Genomic DNA, 14965 nt, shown 5'->3' on the forward strand with positions numbered 1-14965 from the left:
TTGGCTTTTTTTTCCAGTTAGCAATATACATTCAAGGTTCCTTCATATCTTTTCATGTCATGATATTTCTTTTTATTTCTGAATAATATTCCATTCTATGGATGCATTATAGTTTGGTTATTCATTCACCTATTGAAGGATATCTTGGTTGTTTCCAATTTTGGCAATTATTAAGGAATCTATAAAGATTTGTGTGCAGGGTTTTTTTTTTTTTAAGATTTTATGTTTTTAAGTAATCTCTACACCCATTGTGGATCTTGAACTTAAAACCCTGAGAACAAGAGTCACATGCTCTACCGACTGAGCAAGCTAGGCACATCTGTCTACAGATTTTTGTGTAGAAATGTATTCAACCCAGTTAGCTAAAATACAAAGTACAATTTCTCGAAAATACGGTAAAATTATGTTCAGTTTTGTAAGAAACAACCTGTCTTCCAAGGTAGCTGTAACATTTTGCCTTCCCATGAGCAATGAAAGAGAATTTCTATTGCTCCACATCCTGTGTAGCATTTACTGTTGTCAGTGTTGTGAATTTTGGCCATTTTAGGGGGTGTATAGTGGTAGCTCATTGTTTAATTTGCATTTTCCTAATAATGTTGAGCATCTTTTCCTATGCTTATTGCTATCTGTATATCTTCTTTGGTGAGGTGTCTCTTCAGATCTTTTGCCCATTTTAAAATTGTGTTGTTTTCATATATACAATGGAGTATTACACCTCCATCAGGAAGGATGAATACCCAACTTTTGTATCAACATGGATGGGACTGGAGGAGATTATGTTGAGGGAAATAAGTCAAGCAGAGAAAGTCAGTTGTCATATGGATTCACTTACTTGTGGAGCATAAGGAATAACATGGAGGACATTAGGAGAAGGAAAGGAAAATTGAATTAGGGGAAATTGGAGAGGGAGATGAAGCATGCGAGACTGTGGGCTATAAGAAACAAACTGAGGGTTTTGGAAGGGAGGGGAATGGGGGGATGGGTGAGCCTGGTGGTGGGTATTAAGGAGGGCCTGAATTGCATGGAGCACTGGGTGTGATCCATAAGCAATGAATCTTGGAACACTGAAGAAATAAAATTAAATTTAAAAAATGTGTTGTTTTCATGTTGTTGAATTTTAAGAGTTCTTTATATATTTTAGATACCAGTTCTTCATCTGATATGTGTTTTACAAAGGTTTTCTACCAGTCTGTAGCTTATCTCTTAACAGTGACTATTGTAGAGACGTTTTTAATTTTAATGAACTCTAACTTATTAATTTTTTATTTTATGGATTGTGCTTTTGGTATTGTGTCTAAGAAATTATTAATCAAACCTAAAGCCACACAAGTTTTCTCTTGTTACAAATCTTCTGGGAGTTTTGTAGTTTTGCATTTTACATTTAGGATTATAATTCATTTTGGTTTAATTTTTGTGAAAGGCTTAAAGTCTACATCTAGATTAATGTTTTTTGCATGTGACTGTCTAGTTGTTCCAGCACTATTTGTTGAAAAGATTATCCTTTTTTTTTTTTAATTGTATTGCCTTAGCTCCTTTATCAAAGGTCAGTTGATTGTATTTGTGGGGTCAATTTCTGGTCCCTTTATTATGTTCCATTGATCTATTTGTGTCTTCTTTCACCCATACTACACTGTCTTGATTAAAGTAGCTTTATCGTAAGTATTTTTCTTTCATTTTAAAAATTTATTTATTTATTTATTTAATTTATTTATTTTTAAGATTTTATTTATTTATTTGACAGAGAGATCACAGTAGGAGAGAGGAAGGGAAGAGATCACAGAGAGAGAGGAAGGGAAGCAGGCCCCCTGCTGAGCAGAGAGCCCGATGTGGGACTCGATCCCAGGACCCTGAGATCATGACCTGAGCCGAAGGCAGCGGCTTAACCCACTGAGCCACCCAGGCGCCCCATTTTAAAAATTTATTTATTTACTTGTCAGAAAGAGAGAGAACACAAACAGGAGGGAACAGTAGAGGGAGAGGGAGATGAAGGCCTTGAGCAGAGCAGGGAGCCTAATGCGGGACTGAATTCTAGGGCCCTGCAATCATGACAAGAGCAGAAAGCAGAGGCTTAACTTACAGCCACCGAGGCACCCCAGCTTTATAGTAAGTCTTGAAGCCAGATAGTGTTAGTCCTCTAACTTGGTACACCTTCAATATTGTGTTGGCTATTCTGTGAATTTTATATTTTCATATAAATTTTAGGACTAACTTTTCAATATGCATAAAATAACTGATGAGATTTCATTGGGATTACATTGAGTCTATAGATTAAGCTGGAGAGAACCAAAATCTTGATGATATTGTTTCTTCCTAAATCTGTACATGGAGTTTCTATTTATTTAGATATTCTTTGATTTTTTTCCATTTTATAGCTTTCCTCATATAGATCTTGTACATATTTTGTCAGATTTATACCAAGTATTTCATTGTCTTGGTGCTAACATAATGGTATTGTGATTAAAATACTTTTTCAGCTTTATCGAGGTTTCGATTATACAAAAAAATTGCACACATCAAATGTATATGTCTTGTTGAGTTTGGACATATAAATATATTTATGATACCTATATATATCACCACAAGCAATGTATTAAACATATCCATTATCTCCAAAAACTTCATTGTGTCCTTTTATGTTTTGCTTTGTTTTTGGTAAGAATTTTTAACATGGGATCATCTTAACATATTAAAGTGCATAATACCATATATAGCAATGATACTGTTTTCTTTTAAGTAAGTTCTTTTTTTTTTTGGTGGGAAATTTCTTAATTTTTGTTTCTTTTTTTTATTATTAATTTTTTATTTTTTATAAACATATATTTTTATCCCCAGGGGTACAGGTCTGTGAATCACCAGGTTTACACACTTCACAACACTCACCAAAGCACATACCCTCCCCAATGTCCATAATCCCACCCCCTTCTCCCAAACCCCCTCCCCCCAGCAACCCTCAGTTTGTTTTGTGAGATTAAGAGTCACTTATGGTTTGTCTCCCTCCCAATCCCATCTTGTTTCATTGATTCTTCTCCTACCCACTTAAGCCCCCATGTTGCATCACCACTTCCTCATATCAGGGATTTTAAGTAAGTTCTATGTGCAACATGGGATTTTAACTCATGACCCTCAGACCAGAAGTTGCATGCTCTTCTGACTGAGCCAGCCAGGCACCCCATTATTTGTTTTTAGTTTCAAATTCCAATTTTTCAACTGGCAACTGACTTTTGTGAATTATCCTTTTATACTGTAAACTTGTTATAGTTGCTTCTTAGGAGTTTTCTGGTTGATTCTTTGGGTTTCATCAAGTGTGACCAAAGACACTTGTATTTTTTCCTTCCCAATCTGTATACATTTTCTTCCCATATTGCATTATCTAGGACTTTCAGTATGATACTGAATAGGAATGATGTTGAATGGTGAGATGGACATTCTTACTTTTTTTCTGATTCTAGGGGAAAAGTGCCTATTTTCTTACCTTTAGGGAATTTGTTAGCCATAGGGTGTGTGTAGATGTCCTTTATCAAGTTGAGGAAGTTCCTCTTGACTCCTACTTTGCTAAGAGTTTCCATCATGAATGGTGTTGGATTTTATCATATGATTTTTCTTTCTTTCTTTCTTCCTTTTTCTTTTTCTTTTTCTTTTTCTTTTCTTTTCTTTCTTTTTTTTTTTTGTCTGAGTACAGTCTACTTTATTGATCATACCTGACAAGGTAGGACTTCCCAAGCTTTTTCCCTTCTACAGGGGGACTGGGATAAAAACTGTATTGAGGTTGGGAGACTTGCAGTGTGTTGAGGGATGAGTTGGGCCAAGGAATCTCCAGTAATTGAAGGATTCTGCCTTCCTCTTATGCTTTCATTGGGGCTGGTAGTCCAGGGGGCTCTTATTCAATGGAGGCCATGTGGACAGTGAGGTCCACCACCTGGTTGCTGTAGCCAAATTCATTTTTATACCAAGAAATGAGCTAGACTAAATGGTCATTGAGAGCAATGCCAACCCCAGCATTGGAGGTGGAAGAGTAGGTGTCACTGTTAATGTCCCAGGACACAGTTTGGTCCTCAGTGACGCCCAAGATGCCCTTGATAGGATCCTCTAATGCCTACTTCACTGTATTCTTTATGTCATTGTATTTGGCAGCTTTCTCCATGTAGCACATACACTGGGGGTGGGAACATGTAAGGCCATGCCAGTGAGCTTCCCGTTCAGCTCAGGAATAACTTTGCTCACAGCCTTGGCAGCACCAGTAGAAATAGGGACAATGTGGTCATCCCCTTGTTCATCACACCACAGCTTTCCAGAGGGGCCATCCACAACACTTATGAGGCAGTGATGGACTGTGGTCATGAGGTCCTCTATGATGCAAAAGTCATGGATGACTGCAGCCAGAAGGGCCACAGAGTTGGTTGTGCAGGAGTCATTGCTGACAATCTTGGGGAATTGTTATACTTTTCATGGTCCATACCCATCACAAACATGAAGACATCAGCAGAAGAAGCAGAGATGATGACCCTCTTGGCCCCACCTTCAAGTGAGCCCCAGCTTTCCCAATGGAGGTGAAGACACCAATGGACTCCACAACATATTCAGCATCAACATCACCTGAGTGCTGATGCTGGCAGGATCTCACTCTTGGGAGATGGGGAAAAGCTTTTCATTGATGACAAGTTTCCCATTCTCAGTCTTGTCTGTACTATTGAATTTTGCTTGGATGGAATCATACTGAAACATGCAGACCATGTAGCTGAAATCAGTGAAGGGGTCATTGATGGGGACAGTATCCATTTTGCCAGAATTAAAAGCAACCCTGATGGCCAGGCACCCAGTACAGCCAGATCTGTTTACTTTGATCTTCACCATGATGTTTCTGGGATGTGGTTGGCACTGCAAGAACATGCGGCTATCTGTCAAAGGGAAGGAGCAGAGAACCTGTTAAATGCTTTTTATGTTTCTTTTCATATGACCATAAGATCTTTATTGTTTAGTCTGTTGTTGTGATGGATTATATTTACTGGCTACAGCCACCGAGGCACCCCAGCTTTATAGTAAGTCTTGAAGCCAGATAGTGTTAGTCCTCTAACTTGGTACACCTTCAATATTGTGTTGGCTATTCTGTGAATTTTATATTTTCATATAAATTTTAGGACTAATTTTTCAATATGCATAAAATAACTGATGATATTTCATTGGGATTACATTGAGTCTATAGATTAAGCTGGAGAGAACCAAAATCTTGATAATATTGTTTCTTCCTACCTCTGTACGTGGACTTTCTATTTATTTAGATATTCTTTGATTTGAAAGTCAGTAAATATAATAAATGTCAGATCAGCCCTACATACCTGGAATCAATCCCATGATTTCATGATGTATAATTCTTTATATTCATTGTTATATTCTATCTGCTCATATTTTCTTAAGGATCTTTTCATCTATGTTCATGAGAGACACTGGCCTGTTGCTTTCTTGTAATGTATTTGTCTGGTTCTGGTATTAGCATAATTCTGGCCTCAGAATGAGTTAGGAAGTATCACCTCAACTTCTACTTTCTAGAAAAGCTTATAGAGATTTAGTATAATCTCCTGAAATGTTTGGTAAATTTGCCTTGGTGGAATTCACCATCTGAGCCTGGTGCTTTCTGTTTTGGCATGTTATTAATTATTGATTTAATTTTTAATAGATACAGGCTAATTAAGATTGTCTATTTCTTCTTTTGTGAGTTTCAATAAATTGAATCTTTCAAGGAATTGTTTCATTTCAATTAAGTTATCTAATTTGTGAACATGGGGTTTTCCTTAATATTCCCTTATTTTTTTTTAATGTCTGTGGAATCAGTAATGATTTCAGAAATGAAATCTTTCATTTCTAATTTGAGCAAATTTGTATATGCTATCTTTTTTCTTAGTTTACAAATTCATCAATTTTATTGACATTTTCAAAGAAAATGGATGGATTTGCTGATTTTCTCTACTGATTTCTCTTTTTCAAATTTATTGATTTTTGCTCCACTTTTTATTATTTATTCTGCTTATTTTGTATTTAATTTGCTCTTTTATTTTAAAATTTCTTCTACTTTCATCATTTCCTTTTCAAAAATTTTGTATATTTGACACACAGAGAGAGAGAGAGAGAGAGAGCATACAAGTAGGCAGAGTGGTAGACAGAGTAGGAGGGAGAAGCAGGCTCCCTGCTGAGCAGAGAGCCCAATGCAGGGCTCCATCCCAGGACCCTGAGATCATGACCTGAGCTAAAGGCAGATGCTTAACCAACTGAGCCACCCAGGCACCCCTACTTTTATAATTTCCTGAAGTGAAGCTTAAATTATCAATTTTAGGTCCTTATTCTCTAATATTTAATGCTATAATTTCCCTCTAATTACTGCTTTTGCTTCATTCCACAGATTTTATAATTTTTATTTAGTTTCACATTTTTTTCTAAGTTCCAGTTTTTATATAAAATCAAGTTAGTTAACATATCATATAATATTAGTTTCAGGACTATAATTTAGCGACTCATTGCTTACATATAACACCCAGTGCTCATCACAAGTGCCTTTCCCAATACCTGTCACCGACTTAGACCACACCCCTGTCCACCTCCCCTCTAGCAACCCTCAGTTTGTTCTCTATAGTTAAGAGTCCACTTTATGGTTTGCCTCTGTTTTTTCTCCCAATATTCTTCTGTTTTGTTTCTTAAATGCCACATAGTGAGATCATGTGGTATTTGTTTTTCTCTGACTTATTTTGCTTAGCATAATATACTCAAGTTCCATCTGTATCATTGCAAATGGCAAGATTTCATTCCTTTTTATGGCTGCATGCTATTCCATTGTATGTATATACCACAACTTCTTTATCCATTCATCAATCAAAATACATTTAATTTCTCATGAAACTTCTTTGAACCATATGTTATTTAGAACTGTATTGTATTTTTTTCATTTAATATTTTCTCAGTGTTCCAAGATTCATTGTTTATGTACCACACCCAGTGCTCCATGCTATACGTGCCCTCCTTAATACCCACCACCAGGCTCATCCAACCCCCCACCTCCCTCCCCACCAAAACCCTGTTTGTTTCTCAGAGTCCTCAGTCTCTCATGTTTTGTTTCCCTTTCTGATTATCCCCAACTCACTTCTCCTCTCCAACTCCCAATGTCCTCCGTGTTATTCCTTATGCTCCACAAGTAAGTGAAACCATATGATAATTGACTGTCTCTGCAGTCTGACTTATTGGCTTATTGATAATTGACTGTCTCTGACGTCTGGCTTACTTCGCTCAGCGTAATGTCTTCCAGTCCCATCCATGTTGATACAAAAGTTGGGTATTCATCCTTTCTGATGGAGGCATAATATTCCATTGTATATATGAACCATATCTTCTTTATCCATTAGTCTGTTGAAGAGCATCTTGGCTCTTTCCATAGTTTGGTGACTATGACCATTGCTACTATGAACATTAGGGTGCAGATGGTTCTTCTTTTCACTACATCTGTATCTTTGGGGTAAATACCCAATAGTGCAATTGCAGGGTCATAGGGTAGCTCTATTTTTAATTTCTGAAGGAATATCCACACTGTTTTACAAAATGGCTGTACCAGCTTGCATTCCCACCAACAGTGTAAGAGGGTTCCCCTTTCTCTACCTCCTCTCCAACACTTGCTGTTTACTGTCTTGTTAATTTTGGCCATTCTAACTGGTATAAGGTGGTATCTCAATGTGTTTTGATATAAATCTCTCTGATGGCTAATGATGATGAACCTTTTTTCATGTGTATGCTAGCCATTTGTATGTCCTCTTTGGAGAAGTGTCTGTTCATGTCTTCTGCCCATTTTTTGATGTGGTTATCTGTTTTGTGTGTGTTGAATTTGAGAAGTTCTTTATAGATCTTGGCTATCAGCCCTTTGTATTTTAATTTGTGAATACCTTCTCCCATTCCGTGGGTTGCCTCTTTGTTTTGTTGACTGTTTCCTTTGCTGTGCAGAAGCTTTTGATCTTGATGAAGTTCCAAAAGTTCATTTTCGATTTTGTTTCCTTTGCCTTTAGAGACATGTCTTGAAAGAAATTGCTGTGGCTGATGTCAAAGACGTTACTGCCTATGTTTTCCTCTAGGATTTTGATAGATTGCTGTCTTACACTGAGCTCTTTTATCCATTCCGAATTTATCTTTGTGTGTCATGTAAGAGAATGGTCAAGTTTCATTCTTCTACACATAGCTGTCCACTTCTCCCAGCACTATTTATTGAAGAGACTGTCTTCTTTCCACTGTATATTCTTTCCTGCTTTGTTGAAGATTGGTTGACTATAGAGTTGCAGGTCTATATCTGGTTTCTTTGCTCTGTTCCACCAGTCTATATGTCTGTTTTTGTGCCAGTACCATGCTTTCTTGGTGATCACAGCATTGTAGTCATGGCTATCAACTTTATTCCTTTATACTTGAAAAGCAGATTATGAAAAAATAACTGAAATCTTTAGGAATTATTCATTGCTTCATTTTTTAAGAGAAAGCCTTTAAATAAATGCATCTTCTCTTACCACTATACTAGAAGTTAGGTTATCAAAATCTTTAGTGCTATCTTTCTTCATAGCTGTGATCAATCTGAATAAAAGCCATATTACAATATCTTGGCAATTTATGTGGATTATAAGGATCCAGTCTTTCAAAATGTGAAGATGTATTGTGATTACTGAATGATATCTGTCAAATCTTTAGAAATCCCCCTGTCTTGAAGTGCCTGGGTGGCTCAGTTGGTTATATGTCTGACTTGATTTTGGCTCAGGTCATGATATCAGGGTCATGAGATTGAGCCTCATATTGGGCTCCGTGCTCAGCAGAGAGTGTGCTTGAGATTCTCCTTATCCCTCTCCCTTTGCCCCACCATTCACTTTCTCTCAAATAAATGATTAAATCTAAAACAAAAAAAAGAAAGAAAAGAAATCCTCATGTCTTTTTGACTAGGGGAGAACATTTTTTTAATTTTTTGTCAGTGATACTGTAAAAAATACAGAATGGCTTATATTTTACAGTTATCTTGATGGTATAGTATTCTTTAATGATATAATAATTTAAAAGCCCTGAATTTCTGAAGCAAAGAATTAATTTGTCATGAGCTTGTCAAACAAGACCATAACTTGAAGTAGAAAAACTTATCCTTAGTTAATCTTCACGATTTATTAATTTATGACATTTTCCTGCTTCTGTATTTATACTGAGTTCCCTAAATCTTAACAAAAGCTTTTATTGTGCCCTTACACTATGGAAAACTATTTATGTACTATTTCTAATATTTCTGCCAATTTATGCTACAAATAAAGAGTTGTTCTCTATATATGTAACCCAATAATTTTTTGACGTGAGTGGCTAGCTGTAATATTAAACAGAAATAGAATCTACTGGACTCATTTAAATGCTATGTTAGACATAAAAGAAGTAAATTTAAGAAGGATAATTTAATGTTGTGAATGATCCGAATATCAAAGTTAGGATTTCTAAATCTGAAACAGATACTATCATTAGATACCTTATGCAATGGGAGAGATGAAATAAACTTTATACTTTTTCCTGCCAGCCTCTTTGTATATACAGTGTTAACTGAGGCTTCTACTATTCCTGAAAGCCAATAGTTTCATGTTCAATAATTATGGAATTTACAAAATATTAAGAATTTTAGAGAAAAAGCCTTATTCAGATTTAATAATCATCTTTAATTTTTAATAAGGATATCATTTTATGTGATGTGATGAGCACTGGGTGTTATGCACAACTAATGAATCATTGAACACTACACCAAAAACTAATGATGCACTATGGGTTGGCTTATTGAATTTAAATAATAAAAAAGAATACCATTTTAAGTAGACCTTAAACTGGAGTTCTAAATCTTCTGCATCTATGCTAAATTTTTCTTTTTCAGATTTCTTTGAATTTGCATGTGTTTTCTTTTTAGTAGTGGGTATAATTCGAACAAATTTCTGATCTCAGTTATGGCATTGAAGACAAAGTAGTTGCAAAGAGCTCTATCCTCTATGCAGCAATACGTAATCAATCATCATTGGTGCCTCTAGTTACATATCTCAACTACTACCTTGATTGTTTTACTTTACAGCTTCAAAATTGTCACTGTTTCCTCAGTACTCAAAAGATAAAGTTATATTTCCTACATATATAGAAGACCCTTCAAAGTTAGTCCTTATCTAATATTACTCAGCCATCAGAAAGGATGAATACTCAACTTTTGCATCAACATGGATGGGACTCGAGGAGATTATGCTAAGTGAAATCAGTCAAGCAGAGAAAGTCAATTAACATATGGCTTCACTTATTTGTGGAACATAAGGAATAGCATGGAGAACATTATGAGAAGGAAGGGGAAAATGAAGGGGAAATCGGAGTGGGAGATGAACTATGACAGTCTGTGGACTCTGGGAAACAAACTGAGGGTTTTAGAGAGGAGGGGGCATAGGGGGATGCGTTAGCCCGGTGATGGGTATTAAGGAGGGCATGTATTGCATGGAGCACTTGGGTGTTATACATAAAACATAAACAGTGAATCATGGAACACTACATCAAAAACTAATGATGTGCTATATGGTGACTAACATAACATAATTAAAAACAAAACAAAACAAAACAAAAACAAAGTTAGTCCTTATCTGCTCTTCATCCTCTTTTCTTATCACTTTCTCTCTGTGTCTCTCTCATTCTGCCATGTTTCAGCTATATACATCTTGCAATTCCCACATCACGTGGTGTCTGTATGCACTTGGACATGCTAATACTTCTGCCTGGAATCTGTATTCCCTTCATTGACATTAAGATAACCCATAAATTTTCCAAGGATCAGCTCAAACATTACTTTCTCTGTGAAGCTTTACCTTCCTTCCCCAGGCTTCTTTTAGTCATGATATACCAGGCTGCAGTAAGTAACAAATGGATCCCCAAATTTCATCATATTAGCACTGTATATTTTCTAACAGTTGTGAGAGATTTTTCAGGTTGGTGGGCTAGCTCTCCTCTAAGTTGTCATTCAAGTCTTAGCTGAGAAAGCACACCAGTCTTCAGCACATGGCTTTCATGTTTCCCTGAATGTTGACACACTTTTACTATCACACGTTTAATAAAAAGTTGTCTCAAGTATTTCCTCTATTTCCTCTGGGTTCTCTATTTTGTTCTACTGATGTGTGTGTCTATTTTTATGTCAATACAATGCTGTTTTAATTACTATAACTTTAGTTTGAAATCAGGATGTGTGATGCCTCTAGCTTTGTTTTTTCTCAAGATTGCTTTGGCTGTTCAGACTCTTCTGTGGATCCATATGATTTTTAGGATTGCTTTTTCTATTCTGTGAAAAATGTCATTGGAATTTTGATAGGGATTGTATTGAATCTATAGATGGCTTTGGGAAGCATGGATATTTTCTTTTCTTTTTTAAATTTTTTTATTTTTTTTATAAACATATATTTTTATCCCCAGGGGTACAGGTCTGTGAATCACCAGGTTTACACACTTCACAGCACTCACCAAAGCACATACCCTCCCCAATGTCCATAATCCCACACCCTTCTCCAAACCCCCTCCCCCCAGAAACCCTCAGTTTGTTTTGTGAGATTAAGAGTCACTTATGGTTTGTCCCCCTCCCAATCCCATCTTGTTTCATTGATTCTTCTCCTACCCACTTAAGCCCCCATGTTGCATCACCACTTCCTCATATCAGGGAGATCATATGATAGTTGTCTTTCTCTGCTTGACTTATTTCACTAAGCATGATACGCTCTAGTTCCATCCATGTTGTCGCAAATGGCAAGCTTTCATTTCTTTTGATGGCTGCATAGTATTCCATTGTGTATATATACCACATCTTCTTGATCCATTCATCTGTTGATGGACATCTAGGTTCTTTCCATAGTTTGGCTATTGTGGACATTGCACAATGAGATATCACCTCACACCAGTTAGAATGGCTAAAATCAACATGTCAGGAAATGACAGAAGCTGGCGAGGATGCGGAGAAAGGGGAACCCTCCTACACTGTTGGTGGGAATGCAAGCTGGTGCAGCCACTCTGGAAAACAGCATGGAGGTTCCTCAAAATGTTGAAAATAGAACTGCCCTATGACCCAGCAATTGCACTATTGGGTATTTACCCTAAAGATACAAACGTAGTGATCCAAAGGGGCACATGCACCTGAATGTTTATAGAAGCATGGATATTTTAATATTATTAGCCCATCCAATCTGTGAACACAGATGTCCTTCCACTTATTTTTGTCTTCTTCAATTTCTGTCCTCTCAAAAATCGTATTCTTTTATTTAGATTCATATTATTCTCATTATATGAAGTGGTCATTTGTCTTATGCAAATCTTTTTTTATGTTCATTTAGTCACCATATAGTATCATTAGTTTTTGATGTAGTGTTCAGTGATTCATTAGTTGCATATAACATCCAGCACTCAATTCTGTATTTCATCTCAGTGAAATGTTTTATAAATTTATTTGTAGATAACTAAAAATCTCCAAAATTATAACATTGCCTAATTTCTATTTCTTGGGAAAAATTGTATTATTCTGATCAAGTCTTTTGTAAAGTAGACATACTCTACTAAATTTGTTAACACATTTTATATTTTTATATGATAATTTTGCACTCACAAAATTTTTAGTGTTCTTTCCTTGTTCAAATATTCTGTTTATGCTATGTGTGTTTGCCCTTATAAACACAGCAGCAAACTTACTTACAAGCCCAAGCTGGGCATTTCTGCAGTCTATATGTAAGTTGGCATTGTAGAAGATTGGTTTTCCTCCTTCTACCAAATGGCTATAAGGCTAGTTATAGATCCTCATATGCTGACCCACATTTCAATTTAGTTATTTTCCTTTTAAAGCTTCTAGAAAATGTATAAGAATACAGGTGTATATTATGTCCTTGCTAAATTTTAACCACTTCCTGTATGTGTCAATTGCACTTTTAAAAGGTTAGCATCCCAGGTTGCCCTCAATTTTCTTTATACCACTGACATAGCCCTGATCCATGTTCACACCTTTGTTTAGTTTCTTTTACTCTAGTGAGATCTACATTGGTATGAATATTATGCATTTCTCATAGCTTATGTCATGGTCTTCCCTTTTTAATACAAAATTCCTGGTGACATTTTGTTTAAGGGGAGCCTAGTCCTCCTGTGTGGACTATAATAACAGCTGTTCTGGGCTTGGGGGACTTTCCAGTGTTCACCTTTTTTTTTTTTTTTTTTTTAAACTCTGCATGGAATTGATGCTTTTTAGAAAGAACCACCATAAAGATTCTGGCCAAAAATTCCTTGTCTGGGACACTATGTCTGGCATTCAAGAGTATATTTTCTTGTATTCATATTTAAATTTGTGGTGAATACTGGCTTTTAAATTAATACATTCAAAGTGTTATATAAATTTTTACTATATAACTATATAAATATATAGAAATATGTTAGTGCTATCCATAATATTGTATAGAGCATATAATATGTAGTATATATAATACTGTATATTTTTGCAACTTAGATTTCATAGACTAATAAAGTATTAAACCTGGAGACAGACCTAGAGATCATCCAACCCAAATACATATTTTTACAGATGACTAATCAGTCTCCAAGAAGGTTGAAAGTTACTCAGGTTCACAACAGCTAGTGTGGCAGAACTGGAACTATAACACAAGTGTCCTAATCTAGTCCTCTTTGCTTTTTTTGTTTCCCTCAGTCAGTCACAGGTATTATAGATTTTGCCTTGAAAAAGTGTTTGAATAATAGCTAACATTTATTAACAATTACTATGTGCTACATGTTCTTCTAAGTATTTTCTATGTATTTTCAGATTTAATCATAATGATAACTCAAGATGTGGGTGTTATTTTTATCCCCACTTTGCAGATGAGAAAATTGAGGAGCATAATGGACTATAATGAAATGATATGAATAGTTGAATAGAAATGATACAATTGGTATCCTGAATAAGGTAATATAAGTTATAAGTAACAATAAGCAGATTCCCAATTCTAACTCAGGCAATATGTGTCCAGAACTCATATTATTATCCAATTACTTTATTGCCTTTCCCCCATCCTTTTCTCTTTATTTCCATCATAACTACCATAGCCCAGGTCCTCAATTCCTCCTAAAGGATTTCCTTGCCTTCTATTCTGTTTCCTGTAATCCGTTCTTCTCATCTTGGTCTGATCAGTATTCCTAAGCCACCGTATCATTCACATAATTATCTTTTTTCAGGAACGAGTTATGACTCCTAATTGCCCATCAGGTCAAGTCCCAAATCCAATCCCTGTTAACTCGAGTTTCTTTAGAATATGGGCTCTATTCATTGTCCAGTATAGTTGTCCACTTTTCACCAATATGATTCCTTTGCTCTAGTCAGGTAAATGGCGGACAAAAACTGATCTCATACAAATGAAAGGAATTTACTAGCTCATATAACTGAAAAATCCAGAGATAATTCTGGCTTCAGGCAAAGATTAATCCTACATCTTAGTGATGTTACCAGTGATCTAGGTTTACTCTGAATCTCTTCTACTCTGGTTTCAATTGTGTCCATGCAGGTAAGTACAGGGTCCAGATAATAGATTTTTGGTAACTCCAGCATCTCTCCACTCCACACATATTACTTGGTTTTAAATGGCTAGAAGCTTTGAATATTCATAAGATACTATCCAGTAGAAGAGAAAATCCATGTTCCAGCATTCCCAGAAAATACACAGAAATTTACTCTGATATGATCCTTTTAGTATCTACTTTAATTACTGAGACCAGAGGAATAAAATACAGTAATTCATTTAGGCTTGGGTGATATGCCTTTCCCTAAGGCAATAGCTAGTGCAAGGAGTATAGAATATTCTGATTGACTTAAGACAGTTATGATGCACACCTGGGGCTAGAGTCAACTCTGCCTAAAGCACTTGGCTGAGAGTTGCGGATGGAATGGTTTCCCAAA

At 35.9% G+C, this 14965-nt stretch overlaps 1 pseudogene; it reads right to left on the reverse strand.

Moving 5' to 3' along the window:
* Positions 1–3877: 3877 nt before the first annotated feature.
* On the reverse strand, positions 3878–4851 carry LOC131821363 (glyceraldehyde-3-phosphate dehydrogenase-like; annotated as a pseudogene).
* Between the last annotated feature and the right edge of the window lie 10114 nt (positions 4852–14965).

This window comes from Mustela lutreola, chromosome X (genome assembly GCF_030435805.1).
Source record: "Mustela lutreola isolate mMusLut2 chromosome X, mMusLut2.pri, whole genome shotgun sequence".
Classification (NCBI taxonomy): Eukaryota; Metazoa; Chordata; class Mammalia; order Carnivora; family Mustelidae; genus Mustela; species Mustela lutreola.